The following is a 26,495-nucleotide window of genomic DNA, read 5'->3' as shown; positions in this document are numbered from 1 at the left end:
AGTTCCCCTGGCTGGGTGCACGGGGAGGCGCCACTTATATGCCGGCATTCTGCCGGTGGCTGCCAGACATGCACACCTATCCACAGCATCCCCCATAGTCCCAGTCGGGTCCAGGTCCTGTGCGCCTCACCCCAAAATATATGGATAAAGAATAGCCCAACTCCGTGGCGTGGCCCGTCACGGCAGAATGAATCTTTAAGGAAAATATTCCGTTGTTTTCCACTCTTGGTTGCTGTAGAGGCAGATTTTCAACCTGGCTGTACAGTATTACAGAGGAAGGTGGGACAACCAGAGAACTTCAGAGAACGCAGAGGTCACGCGATGACCTTTTACAAGATATGCTCGACTGCACTTGTGATTGGAATTGGGTATTAGTTTTTAAACGAGATGGGGAATGGATTGGGGATTTGAGAGACGAAATTGATCCACGGACGTATTGCGGGAGTTGGGCAAGTAGAATTCCTCTCCTCTTTTAATGCAGCCCCACCTCAGCCGGCCCAACCCCCATCCCTTTCCTCCTCCCGGGTTGCCACGTTTACAAGCGATTGGGGCATTCTGTTTTACAAGTGAGCCTGGTGCGTCTCGGTGTGCTAGCAACATTAAAATTGAACCCGCCTTATCTGTGCGAAGCATGAGGCTTTACATCAGAGGCTGTCATGCCGCTGCCATGAGGCTCCTGTGAGTTTTTATGTAATGTTGTGCAGTCAAAAACCCAGCGGACAACTAAAGTGAACTGATAGATAAACAAGTGATTGAAGACATGGATGTTAGTTTGTAGAATGCGTGGGGGGGGGGGGGGGGTGGAGCCCCTCCAACAGTTTACTATTGTTAACAAGGCCAAATGCAACACATGACAGGCATACATCTCCCAGCCAAATCAAATCTCATCAATGCTTGTAAACAGACTGGTCGGGTCGTACACATTTTGTGCTGACTTGCATATGGCAAAGCAAATCTCCCATCTGACCATTAGAACACAGGTCCAGTGCTAAGCAGGCGGCGCCCAACTCAGCAAAATGCTCGGGGTGCTTGTGTTTGTGCCAACACAGATTGTTGGACAGACTGCATGGATGCAGTGTTTTTCCCTAATATTGTCGGCCATTATAACAAATGACTTGCAAAAACGCCATTAGAGTCAACAAAAAAAAGCTCATGCATCTGTTTGGTCCAAGGCCTGTTCCAGTTCATTTGCACTGTGCATCATTATCCGGGCTCACGTTTCCCTCACCCTCGTCTTGCATTGCCATCCATAATGCCGTCTTTCCGAATGATTCCCTTCTGCCTGGGCCCCACTCTCAATCGGAATCCTCTCATCGCCTTTCTTTCGGCCCTCTTTCTCAACCCACACCCACACCCACTCCCACCCCCACTGCTTGCCTTTTCTCCCGGTTTTATATTTTTGGCTGAGCACAGGACCTTTCGTAGTGCAGTGACCTTTCTGGTTTTAAATTAAGCCCCACTGCGGCATGTCTCTCTTCATAGGCCGCCAGTTACGAGCCTTCAGAGAACCGCAAAAAAATAATGATTCTGATGAAATGGCCCTCTTTAAAAAGCTCTTCCAAATTCCTCTTTTACATTTTTGTACATCCATACTCACTCCCCGTTGCCATTAATATTCACACTAATCAGAAACATACTAAGGAGCAATCCATTTAAAGCTGAGATGAATGAACATGTCTCCTCGCATGCTGTTGCTTTCTGGAAATGTGTTCTAATCAAATATTGTGCATGTTCCAAGTGATTTATTCAAACTGGGATGCTTAGGCATTCTGACTACCCAATCGGGCTGAGACCATTTTTCCTTGTTAAACCAGTTTGAGGCCTTCGGTAGAGACAACAGCATTCATGATTGTGATTAAGCTCATCTGTTTGTTTATTTATTGAGCTGTCAATGAAGACATCAACATTGTCCAGATCTGACTTTTGTGAAGCCAGCAGAAAATAAAGGTGATGATGAAGTTAACTGTCCCTTAAGTCATACATTCAGCACCACCCACAAGTGTGTAATAACCCCATTAGTTGTCCATCTGGTGGTTTTCTGTGCATAAATCTGTCTCAGTCTTGAAAAATGTGAAGAATGTGCATCAGAAGAATCAGCCAACCTCCGTGTACAGCAGAAAAACACCATAAATACCTCAAATCGAATGCGCTGCCAGTCTGCCTTCCAAAGCCGCAGTCAAACCATACAGTAGTTGTGCAGCAGACCTCAATAAAACTCTAGATAGAGCAAGCAACAGCAATTACAGAGAATGATCACAGTAATTAAGCATTCCAGCCAATGTTTAGCTGCTTTTGTAACCCATGGGGAAAATGGAGTATCGTGGTTCTGCATTGTTTGACTGACTTAAATGTTTTTACATACGATTTTGGTCAGGTTTACATACTAGTCTTGGACATACAGTTGTGATCAAAAGTTTACATACACCTGTAAAGAACATAATTTTATGGCTCTTGTGGGTTTCCATTTATTTCTACAACTCCGATTTTCCCTGATAGAGTGATTGGAACAGATACTTTTTTATCACAAAACACATTCATGAAGTCTGGTTCTTTTATGACTTTATTATGGGTTAACAGAAAAAAAGTGACCAAATCTGCTGAGTCAAAAATATACCTACATTCATGCTAATATTTGGTTACATGTTCCTTTGCCATTTTCACGTCAATCAAGCACTTTAGGTAGCCATCCACAAGCTTCTGGTTAAATGTTTGAGCACTCGTCTTGACATAATTGGTGCAGTGCAGTTAAATTAGTTGGCTTTCTGGCATGGACTTGTTTCTTCAGCATTGACCACATGCTTTCAATGGTGTTTGAGTCAAGACTTTGGAAAGTCCATTGTAAAAACTTAATTCTAGCCTGATTTAGCCATTCGATTACCACTTTGGATGTGTATTTGGGGTCATTGTCCCGTTGGAACACCCAACTGTGCCCAAGACCCAACCGTCAGGCTGAGGAATTTAGGTTACCTTGAAGAATTTGAAGGTAATCCTCCTCCTTCATTATCCCATTTACTCTCTGTTAAGCACCAGTTTCAGTGGCAGCAAAACCACGCTATATTTGTGTCTTATACTAAAGGCTGGTATGATATATGGCGAAAAAATAGTCATTATTGGGTGGATTTATTCAAAGTACAACAAAGTAATTAAAATTCTTAACACAGGGGACCCTCACTATCCGTGAAGGATAGGGATTGAGCTTGACTGCGATTAGCAAATTTCCACTAATAAATCATCCCCCAAAAGTGGTTATATATTGAGTTCAAACTATAAATGTACCACAAACGATGATCCCAAAACACTTTAAAAGCAGCCCAAATGCTGAGAAACATCTTCAAACATTGTTGTACCCTTGAAGTACAGCACAGTGAACAACCTACAGTTAAGCATGTACAGACACAATGTTCATTACCGGTATGCACCTGTACAACTCAACTCATCTTTATTTAGATAGCGCTTTCAATAATAATGCAATAATCATAGCAAACCAACAATTTTCCTGTCTTTCCTATTATGGTGATGATCATGACTGTGGCAATGCTGACTGGTGCTAAGTCAGGAGCAATTGACTGCCAAGCAGAGTGCAGACATTACGTCAGTGGTTCCAAAACGCTCATGGGGCGTCCTGATTTGTAAGTCCAGTTTGTGTAGTGTTGTTAGCTGGTCTATATTTTCTGACCTGAAAGCGCTGGAACCTGACAAGCAGTGACAATGAAAACTGGTAGTTGTAGATACAGTGGACGTTGATGTCCAAGATGCCACTGGTTTTGATTCCCCGTTTATTCCTAGTTTGGCAAAACTGTCGTAAGCCAAAGCAGCCACAGCGGACGTGGGCGCCTCCACCTTATCCATCTTAACACCGCCGACGCTGACTGTCAACACACAACAGCTTTCTCCTCCTGCCGAAGAAGTTTGTTTGTGTGGGGTTTTGGTTGAGTGGGTAACTACTTTCATGTTTTTAACCGAAAGAAACCGATGTTAGATTTGTGATTGGCTGTGTGAGTCCGCGGCTGGGAATGCAACAGGGTAGTGTGTGTGTTGGCAAAACTTTCAGCTTTTGCCGTCCACCGTGGAAGTTTGATTGAGCGGGCAACTAGTCTCTTTTTTGGGTGTTTATGCTTGACAGTAACCGTTTGTTGTCTCAATTAAAGACATGCTACAATACAATAAATGTCATACATACTGTAGATGGTATTTTACTTTTATTTTTTTTTCCACATCACAGATGATCAGCAAACATGTTTTTCTGCAAATGACCGAGTATGGGTTACAAAATCAGTGAGTTATGTGAAATAATGCCGTGGTTTCATATGATGAACACATAGGGCTCTATTTTTGTAGACGGCCCATGTGTAAAAGTTTAAATATGTAAATATATCCTGAACTTTGTGCTTCTGATTTTCTGCTTGGGAATTTGGTAAATCTCTCTGCACCACGCTGGGCATTCCAGCAGAGGTTGGGTCCCTTGACATGCGCCCAGCGCAGCTGACATTTTTGCGCCACGAAGCTGTCCAAACCTTATGCCTGCTGGACCCATGTCCAAGTTTTGGTGCAGGTCGTTGAAGATGGTTTTGGTGAATTTAATGTGGACACAGATCCGGTGGAGGACATCTCACGTGCATATGACTGATCTGTGTGGAAGGTGGTCCCCAAATGCCCACTTCACAGATTTGTGATCCCTCTCGCCCAATTTACATAATTTGCCCTTCGAGGTCTGCCGTCACTTCCTTATAAATGTATTTTGCGCGCATTGATCTCCTGCCGAACTCGAGAAAATCAGTTTATTCTTCCTCCATATCAAGGACAATGAGTGCACGTCTTGTGCACCGCATTTAAGAGGGATGAGAGGAGCCGTTTCGATTGGCAGCGAATCAAGTTGGTTTTGTTCATGTCTACAGTGGCTCAAACGGCCTTTCTTTAAATGTGCATGTCTGTGAAAATACCAACACTTGGTCCAACCCTTCTCCGTTCTCTTAGAAAGCTCTGCGTGTTAACCTTGCGTTGGTCGCCACAATAAAGCCCTTAGTACTCAAGTCCAAAACTAATTTCAAGGGCCTTTCATTTTTGTTGATGCTATTTTTTATATACTTCGCCATAGTCACATCATTTTTGCTTTGGCATGTTTGAGTGACCAAACATCCCTTACAGCCACAAGGACCCCAATTATCTCTTAGCCATCCACTATTGAGGCATTGTAATAATGGCAGCATGTATAGCAATGGTTATTCTACACTGCAGTATACGGTCCAAAATGAAAACTGAGTATCTTAATTTGAAAAGAATTGTGACATTTTCTCATCTCTCTTCACTGACAGACCCTACACAAAGATGGAACACTGAATAGATGTTCAAACCTGCAGACAACAAATGCGCTGATTTGATTTTATCACAGATTGCACTTTACTACAGAGGTCAAGTTCACTCTAGGCCTGAATATGAAGTAGCCAGCCACTCGTGCATGCTGCATTGAATAACATGTACTAGTTGTGATTTCTGCAGCCTCCCACCTGAGGTGCCGCTTGTATCCTTGGTAACTGTCATGAATTATGGACGCTCCCCGTTAAAACATGTGTGGTATTACCCCATTCCAGGGTGTGTCCTCCTTGCCTGTCTTTGATTCACTGATCTCACCAGACTGGTTTTCTCTCTCTTTTTTTCTCTCTCCCTCCCCCTCTCGCCCCTCCTCTGCCACACTCTAGTCCCCAGGGATGTCCGTCTGGGATCTGCCAGGCTCATCAGCGGAGACGAGGAGAAGGCTAACTGGAAAGCCTGTACTTGGCCGTAAATCTCTCCAGGTTGGGAGGTGTTCCTGAGGTGGCCTCACCAGCACCGCAGCCCAGTAAGTCCATCCAAAGTCACCTCTGGCCCCAACCCTCCCCTCCCCAAAAAAAACTTTTGTATGATGTCACTCAATAAAAGTCAAGCAGATTGCCCTGACTTAAGAATTGGCAGCGATTTACTGTCCACGAGTCCTACTTTTAGCTGGTGTGCTATACTTTTCATGTGGTATGAAATGATAAATGTCAATTTGCATCATGTTGCTGTTATTGTAGCTCCCTGCTTTAGGCTAAAATAAAAAAAAATGTTCCATGTAAAAGATCCCACTACAACAGATGATGCTTGATGCTTTGTGATGTGGTGATTAAGAGCTGACGAGAGTTCGTCACTATCTAAGCAGTGTTATTGAACATATGGTGATGCGCCGACATCATTTAGGCTTTCAAAAAGCGATGAAGTCATAGACAGCCCCTTCTTGGCTGCAATGCAGTGTTAGGGGCTCGTCTCTCTCCCGCACTCATTTTGCTGGCTATGATACTCTTCCATACACATGGACACGCGCCCTCCCTCTCCTTATCTGAGAAATAAGCATTTTTACAGAGTTTGAGCTGTAAAAGGAGAGGAGCAGATAGCCCATAAATCTAACCATAAAATCGTTAAGTTGTCAGAGGTGCCATCAGCTATCAATCGTGTGCGGCAAGCTGATGAAGGGGAAATAGGTGATAAAAAACAGCATTTTAGGGAAATTATGTCCAGTCTTCCATTTGCGAAGTGCTGCAGTCGCATCACGGCAGAATCTTAATCACTTTGCCAGTGTGGCCAGGGACTGTTCTTGGTGTGACAGTGAGGAGGAGCACAGCCTGGTGGGAGGGTGCAGGGATGTGGAGGCGCAATAGGGGACGGGTAGGAGCTAGGGATGTGGGGGGGGGAGGGCAGTGTTGTAGAAAATTATACAACTAGCATAAATCACTTATACACAACCGTTTTCCTCTCTCCCTCCATTGCTTGCTGTCCCCCATCTCTGTTGGATGTTCTCCTCTTCTCTCCTTTGTGGACGCGCATCTTCCACCTCCTCATTTGCATTCCCGCTGCTCCTCAGTTCAGCATACCCCTCCCAAACCCACATTGCCATTCTTTCCAAGCCATGAAGTGCTAGTGGTCACACTCAGTTCTCCTCCTCCTCCTATTCTCCATCCATCTCAACTTCATTTCCACCCTGGTTTGTTTACATGCTTTCTATATTGATCGGCTTTTTGTTGCCTACGTGGGATTTATCTCCGGTCCGTGCCACTGTATTAGCAAACCTCGGGATTGACTTGTCTCTCTGAGATTCTCCACAACTAGCGCGCTCTTCAAATAAAATAAAATGCCATCAGAGCCTGCGGGCTTATTTCAGCATTTTATCAGTGTGACAGACTTCTTTCTCTAATCTGGAATCTATGCTCCTCAAATGGAAAAGCATCATCACAGGGAAAATTTATTTTGAAAGGAATCTCAATGCTTTAGTGCATTTTTAAATAAACCCACCATGTAAAACCTTATTAACACGACTAACACTGGACACTTCCAAAGGTAAACCATCACAATTTAGAACTTCGAGCTGTATTAAAAAAAGTCAGCCTTTTCATGTACACCTGCAAGTGGTGAACATTTTGCTTCGAACTGTAGTTATTTGCCTTTTATTTCCAATATCAAGCTGTCTCAAGTAACTAGTAGCATAAGCAAAGAATAGAAACATGCACCTTTTGAGTATGAGGAAGTGCAAAATGCAATCTCAGTTATCCACACATTGTTTAATTCGATCTCAAAGCAACAAACAAAAATCCTACATTAAACAATTCATTAAATGGTGCCGCTGTCACTGATTTTATGGCTGGTGGGTGTGCGCAAGACATGGAAATGACTTGATTAGCACTGAGGCATATTCATGTGAATGCTTCAATCTGCAAGTAGCCTCGTGTAATTCTTTTGCCGATAGTAATTCAACCCTTTGTGTGGTTTAGCCTCAGTGTCATTAAGGTTTGGTGATATCATTTGACAAATGATGCACATTTTCCTCCATGAGGCCTTTTCCGAGGTGTCCTCTTCTTCCATTGATCAGGTGTTACTAAGCACAAAACTCTCTCCCGGCTGTGAAAAGCGACACTGCTGTCATTTCTCACCTCAAATGGAGGCGAGGCTATTGATTGACTGTTTAGGGTCAGTTGTTGGAGTGCGTTTATGAAGCCAGGAAGGGCTTTCTTTCCACAATCATTCACGCAGCTACTGGCAGTGGGCGCCTTTGGTAAGAATGTGGGGCTTGACGCTGCGCTTCACATGAGGTTAGTTCGAGATGCTGCCTGGTATCAGGTGCTGCCGCTTGGTGGAGTCTTGTCAGGGGCTGTGCTGCCACCTTTAGTTTGGCTGCGGTACTGTAATGCAGTATCCATTTGCACAGTGTCAGTTTTGCGGCTCCTCCGCAGTGAAGTCACATAGCATGTGCTTGTGACAGTGGGGAGTTTAATAGCACGTCTAACCTTACAGCGAGTGTAGCCGTGAACATGCAAGCTTTATGTGAAACACTCTGACACACACATACACGTATAACTGCCGCCTTGTACCCATCCAAGTTATCATTTCAAAACTTGGCATGATAGTTCCTGCTGTTGCTTTTACTTGTCGATTTATATTGATACAGTCTTGACACCAGATCGAACTGGACAACTGCTGGCAAAAGTTTAAATAGGAGAGGTGTGGAATTGCACTGGGGAATTTGTCATATTTCCCGCCAGTCATGTTGAGTAAGGTAGCCAAAATGTCAGAAACTGGTATGCAAATTACCACCACATTTCTGAACTTATTGTTATATAAATAACTTAATGACATAACAGAACACATTTTCAGTATATAGGAAGAATGTCTAAAAAAAGAAATCCTCTTTTGCATTTAATTGGATTGTAAAAGTGGTCATGGGGTCCAGTAGGAACATTTTTTAAATAAAATATTTTGTTCACGAAGTACAGTATGTCAGTTTGGGTCTGATCACTGTTGGGTGCTTGCTGTTTTTCTGTAAAACATTTTAGTGGGAAACCTAATGGGACTTTTTCTCAGCTTCTGTTACGGATCATAGAATGTGTACATCTCCCATAAGGCTCACATATCTGTCCAAATGTTCACTTTGAGTTTTTTCTATTGGCACAGCGAGGGCTCCTTTTCTTCCTTGGTGTAAAATGACGCGTTTAAGGCTTGGCCGTTTTCTCCCTTTTTTTCCCCTGATGTATTTTCTTTAGGGAGTGGTCGTTTGTATTTGACGTGTTAGTGTAATGATAAGTGCATCAGCCAGGGGGCAGTCGAGCACACGCATGAAGACAGCAGGCGCTGCACGTCCATCCATCCATCCATTATCTATACCGCTTATCCTCACGCGCTGCACGTCACTTTCTGCCTTTGAGGCTTTACACTGCCCCGCATGTCAAAAATTGTCAACACAGGCAGCATGTTCGTTGTAAATAATTTTGTTAAGATGAGCACTTTTTTTTTGATGTATCTGGATAATTTTAAGAGGTTGGCTGCTCTGTGGAACTCCCAAATTATATGGCTTTAGTGGTTCATATCCCTATTAATGTTCACTACACAAGCATTAAATCATGCCTTATTTTCCATTCCGAGGTCAGTGCAGGCAAAGTGAGGGAAATAGTGAAGATCGGCTTCTCCTGACGAATGAGCGCCGGTGTTCAGACAATAAAACTATGTTCAGCATCATGCAAAAAGTTGAAACAGCATACATAAAAAAAAAAAAACAACAACATTTACACACACTCTGAAGTTAGGGCAACTGTTATAGTTTAATGAATTCAAAATGTAAAGTTGTCATTTCATGCTCGTAAAACTGTTAAAAATAATTTAATGAATTTCATACTACTCATTTCACTACTCTGCCATTTATGAGCAAAAACTAGATACATTGATTTTTATAGCACATTTCAATAATGGTGCAGCACTAAATGTTTTACTGAATGTTTCACTGGATACTTTATTTCAATGTCTCACGTATTCAGACAAATAAATAAATGAAATCTTACCTAAGTGCTATTTGTTGAATGCTAGCTAGCTAGCAATCCATCAGTGATTATCTAGATAACAATATTACATTTTTATGTGATTAAATGTTCGTCTAGGTGCAAATAATGTATATGTACAGCATATTTACATATCTATTCATATCTCATCTCATTTTGTCTTGCGCCTCGCCTCACTGGGGTCGCAGGTGTGCTGGAGCCTATCCCAGCTGTAATAGAATATTTGTTTGATGCTTCTCTCCAAGTACATTGGGTGTTGGTGTAATGAAAGTTTATTAGCTTTTTTTTCTTGAACGCTTATACAAATCTGGTTGTTGTACAGTATACCCTGCTTTACGGCATATTACGTCTTGGCTTTAAAGCGGAAGTCAACCCAAACATATTTTTTTCAAGAATATGTTCCCAGCAGGCCCACTAGTTGAAACACGGGACTCTGATTAATTTTGCGTTTGTGGAATATAAATTAAGCGGCAAAATGCACTCATTTTTAGCCATCTCCGGGGGTGGCCATTTTGTCTTCTGCCGACTGCAAATGACATCACAACTGCTCACAACGACCAATCACGGCTGACCTGTTTTCTGAATCTGAGCCGTGATTGGTCGTTGTGAGCAGTTGTGATGTCATTTGCAGTTGACAGAAGATGAAATGGCCGCCACCAGAGATGGCTAAAAACGAGTGGATTAACACGTATTCCACAAATGCAATATTTATCAGAATGCCCTGTTTCAACTAGTGGGACTGCATAGAACATATTCTTGAAAAAAAAATGTATGCGTTGACTTCCTTTTTAAGATAGTTCTTCAAGCCCAATGCCACTCCTGTTTCCTCGCCCCCCCCCCATAGAAGATGAGTCATAAACCTTTTCTTTTTTTTTTTTTCTTTTTTTTTTTAGAGCAACTGTGTTAAAAAGAACACCTGTAACTTGACACACAAATCTCTACACTGAATGCCAGGGGCAGCTTTATGGCTCATGGGAATGGGGACGCACGGCTCACTCGTTTGTGCGCAAGCCTGCCGTCCACTCTGGCATTCGCTGGCTTCCCAATGTTTGCAGCACATTTGGACAACGTCTGAATGGAGGCCATTTTGGTTTTGCCTCCTGTTTGCACAGTCGTGGGATTGTGTAGGTGCTTGGTGGGGGATGGGCGGACTGCTGCCACTACCCTGAAGACTCCTGTTAATGTTTTAGTCATTCTGCAGCCTCTTGGCTGGGAGACCGATTCAGTCAAAAGCATTTGAGCACCCTCAGGTCTTCACAGTGATTTACTGCATATTTGGACATCTGCAAAGAGCTTTTGCACCTTGAAATTATCGCCCTACCTTTGCTCTCAATCCCTTTCTGCAGTAGTAAACCCCTGCGAATGTACATGCAATACTGCGTCACCTTGAAGTTATCCAAGGTAGAGCGCCACTTGTGTCACCTTCTCTCCGCAATCATCCGCCGCTGCACCTTACCTCATCTCGCCATCGCCTTCAAGTCTTCAGCTTGGCCCCCCCAGCCACACCCCTCTTGTCTTGTCCGTCAGATTTAATGTGCGCTGCTGCCCCTGCTCCCATGTCTCTTAACCCACCTCTTGCTCACCAGCTGGACACATCAATCCTCCTGACAGGTGCTGGTCAACCCGCGCCTTACTGGGCAGCGGCCCAAAAAGGAAACACATAAGACGTCTTGGACGGAGGGCGCCACTCAATTGGAGGTGACGAGAAATCGGGGCTATTACGCACACACCTTTATGAGATATCCGTCTTGACTAACAAGACAAGTGACGGGAACTGCTGATGAGCAAGTTGCGTTACCTTGACAAGTTGTTTTTACTGCTTTGTTGCCCATGGCGGCCACCCTGGCTCATGCGAGGAGGCGAGCCATCACTGGTCATCAATAACGTGTCTGTGTGGTGTGGGTGGTGCAGGCTGTGTGGCATGTCTTTTCCTGGCCATGGCTGGAGGCCCTCAGTCTCCTCACTTCTGAAAAGTGCCATTAGCGTTGCTTCGTCCACAAGTGCGAGCGTCGCAGAAGAGGTCCAAGCATATCTGGTATGCGGCGTTGAGGAGGCTCGTAGACAGGATAATTGCTGGGCAGAATCTGTCCACGGTTGCAGACTTTCAAGTGCTCATTGCCTTTGAGAGTTTTACACCCCAAGTGGCTGAATAGCCCCGGGGAAACAAGGTCTGCATTGATTTATTGCTTGCCCTTAAGTCTTTGTTTCTTCAGACCACTCAATCATCCACCAAAGAAGAAGAAGCCTCATAACTGGCTGATGGTCAGCATTGATATTTGGGTTGTGCTTCGATGCAGGAATTTCAAGTCCCTGAAAGGGATTTCTTTGGAGCATATTTGCTGAGATCTCCCCCCCCCCCCCCACCCACACACACAAAAATATTCACTTGTTGTTGGCGGTAAATCACAACGGTATCTCGTCACCGTCGGGCGAAGACCTCTGATGGTCAAATTTGGCCCATTTCATATTTTTTCACAAATCTGCACTATTGGTCTGTTCCCTTGTGGGTCTGTTATTTTAACCAATTATCGACCAATCCATAGTGTTGAAAATGGCTTGCTTGCTTTCTCTGCTCATGCTATTTTAGAAATTAGTTAAGTTTAATAAAACCTGAAAAGTGATGGTTTCCAAGATGCGAGGATTGTATGACTCCTGCAACTTAGAATTCACCAAGCATGCACATTTACTTACTGGGTCAAAGCAATAATGGTCAAAGGGTGTTCTTTGCCACAAACATAGAGTGTAAAAAATGGTGTGTTGAATTTACTCAATTTGAGTTCGTCATACAGTTGCACAAAATAAAACCATCTGGATCCAGATGCATCTTGAAAAAATTATCTAGATCCAGATGTTTTTATTTCGTGCCACCACTTGACGAAAGAAAATTGAGTAAATTCAACTTTTTTTTTTCCAGTGTAGCAATAATAGGTTAGAGTGGATGACACTATTAACAACACCACAATAAAAGAGCCTCAAACCTTATTTTCATTTTCAATCCAACTATCGCTGACTTCCAAGCAAGGTGGAGTCCTGAATGCAATTGTTTCTTCTTGTATTGTGTTGCTAGCTTGCAAAAAGGCAGTGCTTCTTTTTTTTTCTTGGTATGTTTTTTTCTTCCTTTTTTTTTTCTTTTTATTCTTTTGGCCAACATAAGAAAGATGATAAATACACAAAAGATGACAGACGATGAACAAGATGAGTGAGCTCAATCACAGCCGGTGCGCTATACACACGCATAACCTGAATTTCAAACCAGTACGGTACACTTCAGAAAATGTGCTTACCACAGGAATAGATGAAAACTATTCAAACTAATCCATCACAATAAATTGTCGATGCACAACGCATCCATAGTACGTTCATCCAACTTGGCGCAGTTGAAATGTTTTGGCTGGGTTCAGGATTTAGCTAAAATTAGCGCTGGAAAATCTTTCTGTTTGAACGAAGGCCAGCTTGTTGTTCGAAAGTATGCGACGCTCCAGTCAGCCAGCCGCAATTGTTTGCCAGCACAATAAATGCCCAGATGTTAGTACCTCACCTGCTGTGAGGAAAAATGAGACGGCAGAATCGGCATTGTTCTCAGAAAAAAAAATCTGCAGTTGACCCCCACTGACCTCAATATTGACTGTATATTATACAATATCCCCGTGTAATGATACATGCTTGACTTGGCTTGGCTTGACTTGGTCTAGTTGATTGCACATCTGTCCGATAATGCTCGTCTTTTAGATGCAGTCAGGTTGCAGCCTTTTTCTCCATTTGCACCCAACTGAATGGGAACCCATGGAGCATTTTCTGTCTTTAAGCTGCGCCTACCCGACCAAGTATGTCCTCCAAGCCCAGCAATGCCCACCAAGCAGCAAACAGTTTTGTGGTCTTATTAAAACGAGTTTTTTTTCCTTTTGCTAGGCCTTTATGACAATGGTGCGCGTTTACCATTGCCGCTCCAGACATGGGTGTGTGCTTAAGTAGCCATGGAAAAGCCACTCAAGTTACAGGAAAACTACCAAAAGGAAGGGAATTAAAGGCTTAAAGAGCGTTTGTACTTAACCATCTAAAAGTGGCATCAGAAATGATGCAGCCCAGAGGCATTATTTTGAATCACTCCATGTGCCGTTTTGGATGGCTTGAAGGACTCGTGCCAAAAACGAGCGCAAACAAACAGCAAACCTCCCACCAAAAGTTACAATGAGGAATTGGAGTAAATTACATTCCTAAATGCATAGATTGATTTTTATACAAAAACTAATTGTGACTGTCTGTTAAACAAGATTTTGTTCTTAACCCATTCACTGCCATTGACAAATATACTTGTCTTTTCACAGTCCAGCCATTCAATCCAGGAACCTATTTAGATTTTTTCAATTTTTTTTACCCAAACGTTACGGTAAGAGAGGGTCTGAAAATGTCTGGCAGTGAATGAGTTAAGTTTATTGATACTAAAAGGTCTGGTAAACCAAGTGAGGATCAAATTTTAAAACATTTTCACTCATGAAATGCCCATAGATTCTCATGATGTAGCAAAAATTATGTAGCCTAACGTTTTGTGTAATTTTGCTCACACCTTAGTAGAAATCAGGAACACATGCCTTTGTAGTCCACCCTCAGCAAGAGTCTCCGGGTTGCCACAAAAGTCACCCTCCTAGATATCGCGTGACTAACAAGCACTAGTTTGCAAAATGGCCAGCGTTTACGATTTAACTCCCTGACGATATCTGCCAAACTCTGATGAGGGTTCTCAGCGTCACGGTAGAGACGGTCAAATTTTGTTCCTGGCCCCCTAGACACAGAAAAATGACTGAATGACTTAATATACATTATTTAGGGAGGGTTTGCACTTTAGTGAGCAACTTGCAGTGCAGCTGCTTTTTGTGGCTAAAGCTCTTCTCACACACTTATGACGAGCGTGAGAGCATTTTCTATGAATACAAATGCATATTTGTCCGGGAAAACCTGCCTATTATAGTTGGTAATAAATAGACGATGACAGTGTGCTGTAAGAAGGAAAGGTAAAAAGTGTTTTCTTTTTCACGAGTGGACTTGTTTTCCTGAGCATGCGGTGCAGACAACTATGTTTTGATATCAGTCAGAGGTGGGGAACAAAGGTGACAAACAACAAACAAATGGTAATGAAAACCTAACCTCGAATTTTATGATCTCCTTGGCGGACGTAATAAAGTCCCAATGATGTCATCTCTGCTGGTCACCGCAGTAAACGTGCAGCTACACGGCTTACCTTACCCTCTTGCCGAGTATTACAGTGCTCAAAGTGCGGCATAATCCAAAGTGGGAGCGTTTCTCACTGTTTTCAACTGCCAAATGAATTGTCAAGAACACAATGTAGTGTTGATTGAAAATAGCATTTCCCAGATTCCGTTGTAACATTTTTTTTCACCTTGCAACAACAACATGATCACTTCTCAAAAGTGACTTGAGGGGAATAACTTCATGAATTCAAATGTGATGAAATAATGAGAAGCCTGCTCTATGTTGTATTAGAGACACTGAGAAATGTAATTCAAGCTATTTTAACCTTTATCTGTTTTACCCGCACTATAAACCAATTGACCCAGACAAATCAATCATGGTCATTTCGCCTTTCCAACCAAAGCTTTTGTTGACTACCACGTTTACGTGTGTGTGCGTGCGTGTATAGGCGGGTGTGTGTAAGCGTGTGTGCGTGCGTGCGCGCGTGCGTGCGTGGGTGTGTGTGTCGCTTTTTCAGTCAGACTGCTGAGAAACACAAGACAAATCTTAAATTGTCTTTCCTAATGTATGTTTTGTTTTGTTGTTATCTAAATGCACTTATGTGAAAATTGTTGTTCAAGGTTATTTTATTTTACTTATTTATTTTACATTCTTATTGTCTCTTATGTCCAAAAACATATATTGATTTGTCCAGCTCTTAAAACCACTGTACAGTTTTATCCAACCAATTGAATAGAAAAAAGCCTTGCCTTCACTTATTGCCTCATTATGTGTATAATATTAGTACATTTAGTTCTATTTATAAACATATGTTTTATTTTTTAATTTTGTTTAGTATTGTTGTTGCTGCTACTCCACATCATAATTAAAATCTTTCCAATATTTTTTTGCTGACCAAATCTAATAATAATCATTAATAATTTTGAACTCCATATTTTAGCATTGCAGATCTCTATTTAAAAAAATGCTATAAATGCTATCAGTACAGTTTTTTTTAATAAAGTTACACAAAAGGTGATTAATTTCTGTTTATTATACTTATTTCAAAAATCAATTTATAAATAAATAAAATAAATAAATAGTGTTTACAGACCTGTGTGTTGGTTTTGTTTCAATCTCTCTGTCACTCATCTGTGTAATGTGTAATTGCAGTTGCCAAACGACTGCTCAAATATTCCTTTGCAACATGTTTCCAGTTTTGGGTGAATCCTCCCTCCCCCCAAAAAATCAAGTTCTTCATCGAAACTGCGAGCAACAAAACACAACATTTAAAACTCGGAGTCGGTATGAGACTCGCTTTGGAACAATCAAAGTGTGCAGTTAGGCATGCAGGCAGCTAGTAAACACAGCAGTACGGCCAACGAGGGGCCGACATTGTCATGCCACCACTGCGCTGTCAAAGCTTACATGCGACATCATTGGCAACTGGAAGCCCAAGACAGCAAATATAAATCTCTTCTGATGCAAGAATCTTTTTATGATAGATATAAAGATGATCATTTAAGCTCTCACAATTTACAGTGTTCACGTGCAACAATTTACTCCCATTTTCTTCAAGCAGGTCTTTGGCCTTTGACAGACAGACAAAGCGTTTTGAAAGGGGGATCTGTGTCTTTTCAAAGCTAACAGTACAATCTGGCAATGCATTGGGCATATGTCGTTGCTTAGGTCATTTTGCACATGCAGTGATGTGAGGACAGGTTCCTAACAGTTTAGATTTTATAACATAACATAACATACAATGTGTTCATTACACAAAACTTCAGTACCCAAACCTATTTACTGCTCATTGCGGTCCCATATTTTGGGTTTAAAGTCTGACTAAATTCTCATGATCTTAGACAAGCATTGGAAATGTCATTGCGCAATGTTCGATTTTCTGGTTATAATTGTATCGCAATTTGTGCAAATTTGATGTTGCGGCAGACTGGTTTTTAACAGGCGTGCTCTCACTATGAATGCCATTCATTTGCATTTGCTGCTTCTTTCTTGGATGAACACACACTGCTATTTGCGTAAACGGCCTCTGACCTCAATATTGTCGGGCCAACACAACTATGCTCCTCCATGACTTTTTTGTTGTTGCTTTCCTCCACCCCAAATTTAATATTGACGTTGGTGTCTCTAAATCAGGGGTGTCAAACTCTTTTTTGTCACGGGCCACATCGTAATCATAGTGTCCCTCGGAGGGCCGTTCTGACTATGAACCCATATAAAAGTATATACGCGTACATGTATGTCTTATATGATCACAGATACACAACAAATTGATGGATAGCTAGGTTTGAAATTAGAAGCCGGTAATTAATTGTTTGTTCAATTATTTTTCAATTTATTTTAAAGGGAAGGATTGGTAACAAATAACACATTACAGTATCTCAGTGTTATTAAAAGTGAACACAATTTGCAAAAAACGTGAAGTTGACGCACATGATTTGACTTCACGGGCCACATAAAATGAGGTTGTGAGCCTGATCTGGCCCCCGGGCCTTGGGTTTGAAACGTGTGTTCTAAATTGTCATTGGAAAATCAGTTTGATGCATCCTGAGGGTAACACAAGTCTGAAGCAAATGTCATTGCAATTCATACATTAGCTGTGACGATATCCGGCTCAAAAACTATAAATGTCGGCTTTATGGTTGCAAGAGAAGATCATGGCGGTCGTTGGTGTACATGTGCACGCGTTGCTTGGGAACCAGCGAGCGATGTTTTATGGCAACGAACGGGCTCCATATGAAGAGCCACGTGAAACATCACACCTGTCCGACTGCAAGCAGCTTGCAGATTTCAGTCAGTTGCTTTGAAAAGCATTATCCTTTAAACTGAGCGCTCACAAGGTTGCCACAAGGCAGCCAAACAAAGGGAGGAAGCACCATTTTGGAGGAACAGGAAGAATCCAAATTCTTTTCACAAGCAGAGGAAAACCTACTGTCAAAGAACAGTAAATTACTCTTGCTTTAACAAGTTCAACGCAGAGAATCACCAAGCTTTTTTTTCACTTATTCGGACAGAGATGCCATGCAGTAAAAAGTGAGTCAGAGCTGTCAGATGACATTTTGCGGGGGCTAAGTCGTCAGCAAATGATTAAGGGGCCGTTCACAAAAGAGCATGCATTTGCGTGCTGTTAGTTTTTGGCCCGGTATGCGTATTACAGCCATTTCCGTCATTTTGGAAGGCTCTTGTGAATGTCAATCGTACTTGAAACTTTTCAACAAAGCAAAGACAAAAATGGTCCCATTTTTTACTACGTGAGCATTCAAACCTTGAGTTTGTCGCCAAATTCAAGTCACATTTGCCCCAGTCAGCACTGTGCACTTACTTTGGACCAAGGTTATTTTCCTTAACGAAAACTAATGAATTAAGTACAACGAAAATGTAAAAATCTTTTTTGTTAACAAAATAAAACAAAAAATGAAAACGCTTTTAAAAAAAACAAAATTGACTGAAACTACATTTTATAATTATAAAACTAACTAAAACTACAATTATAGCGTTAATTGTATTATGAAACGTGCAAGTTTGGTTGATCCCTTTTATTAGCATTTCCTTTGTATTAGTTCATCAGCCTCATCGCGCCCAAGCTATGATACGAATTGTAGGCAAGTTGAAATGATGCGAACACTGTTGGTGCTCACTGATTTCCAATCTTCCAATCAAAGTCTCGAACAATATGTGTTTATTTGAAAAGCATGTTCATGTTGTGTTGTAGTTTGCAATAATACCCAACAAAGTGAAAACATTACCGAGCACTTTGTTACAGAGTTCTGCAATTCCTTGTGATTGACCAATAGCAACAGACCCCGCTGTGCTAGCCTGCTCACAGAGCTTTGACACTTTTATTGGCCTCCCAATATCATTCGAAAGTAGGACTTCACCAGCGGGGCTCCGGCTCTTCCCGTGGAAGGAGACCTGCCTTGTTTTCTCTGATGGCTAAACGAAGCACTTGCGGAAAGGACTTGTTCTGGAGCCTGCATAATCATTCATTGACATTTCACAGGGACTTCACAGTCTGCGTATTTGAAATGTGCAAAGGAATATTCCGACATGTGTCAGACATTAGGCTCCAAAAGCCGAATGCAAAACGGTGAAACGAGTCTGGCCTCAGATCCGATTGAATTCACTTTGGCAACTGAACACAGCGACTGAATGTTAATGAGGCGCAACATAAGGATGCGGAAAATGAATTATTGATTATGATGCCACTGATTTTATTTTGAGGCATAATTTTGCTATAAAAATTGCACGTGTGTGTGAAATTGTGACGGGTGGTCCTTAATGACTTCACTTCGGTCATCAACTCCTCCCAGTGCTGGTAATTCGTTGCACTATTGATCCTTCCAAAGAAACTAGCTTTAACTTTGCTTCATCTTACGCATCAAGCAATATTGCATCCCCTTGTCATATTTTTAATATCATGTATGGACCGATGATATTTTTGTGCTGTACAAAATGAGAATAGTGTGTGGGTGGATCACATCAGACATTTAAAGGGTACACTCACTGTTGAAGCCAAATACCTTTAGATTTCCATGTCATTTTACAACATCTATACAAGCTTCCATTTGGTTTTTTTACATTTTTTGATTTTTAAAAAAAAATAATTAACTAAATATCACACGCCATTAGGCCGTGGCTTAGCATGGGGCTGTGGATGTCTGAGGCACAAAATTTCAAGAGAGGAACAAACATAATTGTAATAGGAACGTGTACTGCAAATTGTTGTGGTAATGATTTCAAAACCCTCAGGCGGTCTCCCCTGCCTTTTACTTGCCTCACTTTGTGCCCCTTCCCGTTCCCATTCAATAGTAACTTTTTATATGTAACAATTTTCCCCCCTCTCAGTGACATTTGCGTTGTATTATACTGTACAAGTCAAATTGCCAGCAGTGCCCCCAGCAAACGTGACTTGGCTGATATATAAAAGGCGGAATCTGATTTGCCTTGGCCCACTTCCACGTTGGCAGACGAAGAACGTATGGTGGCCAAAATAGACAAAAAGACCCAATGTTTACTTTATAAAAGCTGTGATGGATCAGTAAGCTGTCACACTGACATGGCCAGCAGAGTCCATACTGAGTTAACTGTTTAATGTTGTTGTCGTCCACAACGTAGAAGTCAACTACTGTCAGCTGAGGCTCCAAATTGTTATGCAAGTCGGATTTTATAGGATTTCTGGGGAAGTTTTTGGGTCAACATAACTATAAAGTGCCTTTGGTGTCCTCGTCAGAATCACTCAATCATGAAAATGTAGCAAAATAATGAAACCCTGAGGTCTTATTATAAGTGGCCAAACATTTGCACACATGCCAGTACAATGCTAAGTCTCTTAAAATGTCTCTGTTTCATCATATACCGTTCTTTTGCATTTACAGGATTCTGGTATGTCCCACACACTGCTTTGCTGGCTACAGTGTGTGGAATCAGTGGTTAAATGACACTTTTTTAAATGGTATTTAATTGGTCATTTTGATCATGTCTATTCCATTTTGATAACCATATTGAACATTTTTAATGTGTCCCTGAAATTACCTGTCCACACTGTTATTGATGTGGTAACCTATAATAGGCTCGAACAGTCGATAGTTGCAGAATAAATATTGACACTTGTTTTTCATGAATTTCATCGTATGTGCAGAGTTGGGGGTTTTCAAGATTAAGATATTCACTCTGTCGTGAAATTATATATATATGTATGTATGTATGTATGTATGTATGTATGTGTATATATATATATGTATATATATATATGTATGTGTGTGTATATATATATGTATATATATATGTGTGTATATGTGTATACGTGTATATGTATATATGTGTATGTGTATAAATGTGTATATGTATGTGTATATATATGTATGTGTGTATATATATATATATATATATATATTTTTTTTTTTTTTAACAAAAAATATTTTAGAAATTTGAAATAAATTTGTTCAACAGTACACAGTCGGCTTGCTAACTTAAGTGTGTTGTTATAAGGTCCAACACATGCTCATGAATTGCTAATATTAGCACGTGGCGGATACACCCACCACCATCAACAAGCTTGCACATTTTGCTGTTTGCATGGGTATTGTCTGCTTGCATTATATTCATTTAACATAACACAGTGACTATCAAGTTGAATGAGAAATCTCAACCTTTTTCGGGTGAAATGAGGAAGTCTCAAAGGCACCTTTTTTGTGATAGTCTTTTGCATGTTGTTTCCCCTGCTTCTTTAGATCACTCATATCAATCTCCAGAGGTATGCATTCCATCTGACCATCACTGACAGACACCCATTTTGCTGACATTAGACGATAGACGGGAAAACTTTTTAAAAAAAACAAAAAAACGGGACTAAGCACAGACAGAAGTGGCTTTTCGTCCGTTTGCGTAATCATCACTAACCTGGTCAAGTCCGAACGGACCTCACCGTCCATCATTGATGGACGCCCGCTTTGCTGACGAGAGACGGAAACGCGGCCTAGACTGCATTGATTGTATATGTACAGCAGGTGGCGGTATGCACCAAAGAGAGAATCATGAGTTACACAGGCTGACTAACAAGTAATAAAGTAGCTTTGAATACAGAGAGAGACAGTTTTACAGAGAAGTTCTTCTGAGTTCAGTTTTACATTTGTTTTTAGTTTTGGAAAGAGTGGGGTTAGGAGGTTATGAAACGTTATTTTGCACCTCCCCACCCCCCACACTCCATTTCAGATGGGGTTAGTAATGCACCAAAAAACACCTTTTTATTGTAATGGTTAATTTATTTCAGTATTCACAGGGACTAGGAAGCATTTTAATCCACCAGGATACTGCCTTTGGCAACAATGTGACACAGGATTCTTGTTAAGGTAGTACAACTTTAAAGTAAAATATTTAAGCATTAAATCAGCAGCAGACTCCCACTCACAGTTCAGGTAGATTGGCAAATAAATGTAGGCTATGTGAAATGTCAAATGAGTGTAAACCAGTTTGAGAATCAAGCTGACACACTATGATGTACATAGTGCACTGCATTTAACATTTTAATCAAACCGATTCAGATAATGGATGGATTTTTCAACTGTTGGACCTTTTTTTTCCTGACTGGTGGACCTTTGATGTTTACTGACGGAAGCACGGTTAAAATAACATGACGGACTGACTGACAGACGATCACAGTTTGGTATGGCTTGAAAAATAGACTGATGGACGGATGACAGACGGGTACCGAGGCTGCTGTCAGTCTCCGACAGGTTTGATTTTTTTTTTTTTTTCCCCACGTGATTCTCATTGAACGAAAAGTTACTTGATTAGCTTGTTACAAATTGTTATGCAGGTCATAGTTGTTATCTGCATCATTGGGAAAGAGGAAGATCTTTCTTTTGTTCTGAAATCGACAAAATAGTCCACTAAGCTTGCAAAAGGAATGAAAGCACTGGACCTTCCAATTAAATGTAAGCAAATCCATCTGACTGGCAAATCCTTTCTGTGATCGGCCATCGGCCTACTCAGAGAGCAACGGTTTGTTCCTCTAAGGGCGTATTAAGGAAAGTTTGAGTCGGGCAAAGGCATCATTAAGAGAGCAGCTGTTAAAAAAAGCCACTTGTGAGCAGTAAGGAAGTATTTGAAGCTGCTGGCACCTCTTCATGTCAGATCCTCCATGTGCTTGATGTCCTGCATTCGTCCGATTTTGACCAATCTCTTGAGATCAAATGTTGAAGGTTGCCTTGAAGATTACAATGAAAAAGAGTTTTTGTTGAATTTACTCCATTTTATTTCATTAGTTGCAAAAAAATACAAGTCAAGTGTTAGCATGAAATAAAATCATCTAGATTCAGATATATTTTTAAGTAGACTATACATCTACTTATAAAATGTAACTGGATCCAAATGATTTTGTGTGCTACCACTTGACATAATAAACAAAAATTGAATAAATTCATCACACCATGTTTTTTTCAGTATATGTTAACATAACTTTATTGATAAAGATGTGTTCTGATGGAAATAGCATTTGTTTTTGCTCATCTCTATGAAATGCAAAATAATACAATGGATTTTCTTCAGAGTTCGTTTTGACTTGTTTGTTTTTTTTGGAAGTGTGCATAAATTGCACACTGGAAAAAATGGTGTTTTGAACTAACTCAATTTTATTTCATCAGGTGGTTGTACAACATAAAATTTTCTGGATCCAGATACATTTATTTAAGTAGAAATATAGTTTACGTTAAAAAAGTGTCTGGATCCAGATGATTATATTTCATGCAACCACTTGAAGAAATGAAATTGAATAACTTCAACAGAAACGTTATTCAGTGTAAATAAAATCTCAATAAGTTTAGAAGCTAAAATGTGTGAGGATCAAAGTTTTTATTCCATTGCAATGACTCAGTGGACAAAAAGAGTATATAGGCTACTGTGTGTCTAATTTTTTGGAGCACAGCTCACGGGATAAAACCAACACAAAAATTGCATGACATACTGTGAGAAGACATCTGGATATTGTGCTGGGAAGGACTTGAAACAAAAAAGGAAGCCGAGCCTGTGCATTTACGAGGCAGCTATCCACTCTGTCGCTCCCCACAATGCAAGGCCAGATCACTCCCTATAAGAAGCTTGCTTGCATCCTGACATTCCACCAAACAGGAACAGATTGACAAACCAAAAGCAATCCAATGATCTTGGATACTTTATAGTTAGTTATAGTTTCACATTTTGTATCGTTAGATCCTTTCAAAGTTCTTATTTCATCACTGGCTATTATTTGTCTTTGCACTGACTTTCCTAGGACGTTTCAATGGTTTGACTTACACTCTGGAAGTTAGCTACCAAGTCCGTCAAAAGAAAGCATCTCTTCCTGTATTCAGGCTTTTTTGGTGAGTGTTGAGTGAAAGGCTGCCAATGATGACGCTGTCTTGTGAACTCAGGACGGGGGGGGCTTTGGTGGTGCGACGCAAACATCGACCCTATTTTGCATTTCAGCCTCAGCAGACGCAGTGACCTGTGCGGTGAAATATACATTTTTTTTCAACAAAATCCCTAAAGGTGTGATATGTTGTTCTAGATGTGCGCGTGCATTATGAATCTCATTTCTAAATCAGAGCATTTCCTCTCTTTAGGTATACTTGACCAGTGAAGATTCATGCACACGCCTACCACAAGATGGGAAATGTACAGGGGAACCAAATAGCTGCCTTGAAGTACATGTGACTGTGGAGATACCAGTGATCATTGGCTCGACTTTTTTGCATTTGAAATGTCTCGTCAAAGTAAACATCAAACAAAGCTTTGCCTTAACGAAGTTGAGTTAGGTTAATGCTAGCAGCAAGTGTAAAAAGGCCTACAAGGCATAATGAATAAAGATAGTGCTGCAGTGTTACAACCCTTGAAGCCAGGGATATTTGAATACCAACGGTGGAGCAACTTTTATAGAAAGAGAATATAACAACACTCATTGGCATATATTCCTGATGCTTTGCAAAATGAGTAATATTACTGCAGTTTGGTGTGTCCGTTGTGCACTGAAAAAACATTTGTTTGAGTTTACTTAGTTGGAACCTGTACGTCAGTTGCACATGATTAAATTGCGATAAACTCATGCATTTTTTTTTTTTTCGGTTCACCTTGAAAAGTATGTCAGTTTACCATATTTTAATCATGTGCAGCCGATGCACATGTTCAAATTAAGTCAATTAAAAGATTTTATTTCAGAGTGAAACTCTTTTATTGTTGTGTCTCCGTCTGTAGTCCACCGCCCCCAGGTGGCCAAGCCACACACGAGCACAATGTCTGTTGACTTGAAGCAAAAAAAAAAAAAAAAAAAACGTATGGCAAAAACCTTTGAATTCTTCAATTCCATTTAATTATATGATTGATGTATGTTTTTGTTAAGTACAAGTCAGATATTACTCTGTTATGTTTAATATTCAAATCGTGTTATTTTTTTGGGCTGGGCTGGAACAGATTTATGATATTTCCATTCCTTTCAATGGGGAAAGATAATTTCAGATACGAGTCTTTTGACTTACGAGCGTTGTTCAATCACAAATTGAACTTGTATCTCAAGGCACCACTGCAGTATGCAGGGCTGAACAATTCATCAAATTCAAGTCATCACAATGTAGCAGACAACCTCTGCTTCATTTTGGTCGTCAGTAGTCTTTATTTGATTGTAAAAACATTTTTTTTAATTTTCCTCGTGTTTACATATCACTGTTTCATGAAAAGTTGAAGTGATGAAGCCAAAGACTTGTTTGCATTATTGTTGTAATGTGATTTATGATTTACTGGTTTGGCGTATGTTTACGCCACACTTGACTGGCTAATTTTGTGAAGTTGTCATAGTGAACGCTTAAAAGGCTTTGGGCTCAGACCATGTTGAGCCATGCTGGCCATTCTGCCGGACTGAGGACATTTACTTTTTCATGTCCCCGGTGCACCTGACAGTTTGGTGGCAGAAATTAGACAACATTTTAGAACAACCAAAGCAGGTCCAAGTTGTGGCACAGGTAGTGTAACGTGATTTGGCTGGATTTGATCGAGGTGCAAACAGGCAGATTCTGAGCTCCGCTGACGTGTGTAGTGGATGTCATCGTGTTTCATTCATAAATATGACAAAGGCATGCATCAGTCCCTCCGAGTCATTGTACAACTACATTCATTGAATGCATCGTTATTATTAAATCTGATATTTATTGTAATACAGATAAAATTATTGCTTGTGTGGGTAGAAAAAAAAAATAATATGTGTGTCGAGGAGCTTGTAAAATAGCAATCGCTTATGAAATGGCAATTGCAATATGGAGGAAAAGAAATTGCAAGTGGGTAGTTTTTCAAAATGGTTCTGCCGTAGTATGTATGACACACCTGTTTGAGTGTTGACCACATTGCAATTTGCTCGGATTCTTTGGAATGCTTCACGGTCACTCCGTGGCCTTCCTCCTCACTTCATAGGCACATTACTCGTATGTGACTTTGTGCAGCAGTTGACCACAGTGAAAGCACCTCCACAAGTGTGTATTGCTTGCCTGCATATTCTCATGGAATAACGTTGTCCTTGTGCGCCTGCATCCTCCAACCAACATAAAAAAAAAAAATGCACTCATAAAAACATGTATGCTTGCCAGTGGTAAAAATGGACAGAGACCTTGTGCGCTATCCTCAGACTTGCTTAGCTGCTACCTGCAGGAGGCGGACTGAATACAACGCTTGTAAACTGCATCTATTTGTTTAAAACAGGCTGGCACAGGACGAGTGGTTCGCTCTTGTGCGTCACAGTTCTGAGGTTCGGGGTTCCAATCCGGCGTCTGGTGTTCAACTAAAAACACGCATGTGGCTCACTATCACTTCAGCTTACTTTTGGTGTCCTCACCAGAATCACTCGGTCAAAGTTAAAATGTAGCTGAATAATAAAAGTCTTACTGTAAGTGGTCGTATATTTGCACACATACGGTGCGGTGATAAGTCTCGTAAAATGTG

At 41.0% G+C, this 26,495-nt stretch overlaps 1 long non-coding RNA gene across 1 annotated transcript in view; it reads left to right on the top strand.

Annotated features, from left to right (window-relative positions):
- Positions 1-25,858, top strand: part of LOC147153959 (uncharacterized) — a 34,115-nt gene extending 8,257 nt beyond the window's left edge. Inside the window, exons 3-4 of the long non-coding RNA XR_015087852.1 lie at positions 5,697-5,836; positions 24,137-25,858. This is a non-coding gene — a long non-coding RNA (uncharacterized LOC147153959). The remainder of the gene's footprint in view (positions 1-5,696; positions 5,837-24,136) is intronic.
- Positions 25,859-26,495: the final 637 nt, after the last annotated feature.

Source organism: Filicampus tigris, chromosome 1, assembly GCF_054856515.1.
Source record: "Filicampus tigris isolate MCC_2025a chromosome 1, RoL_Ftig_1.0, whole genome shotgun sequence".
NCBI classification, from domain to species: Eukaryota; Metazoa; Chordata; class Actinopteri; order Syngnathiformes; family Syngnathidae; genus Filicampus; species Filicampus tigris.
Note: the sequence above shows the minus strand (reverse complement) of the source record. Positions and strands in the feature narration are given on the sequence as shown.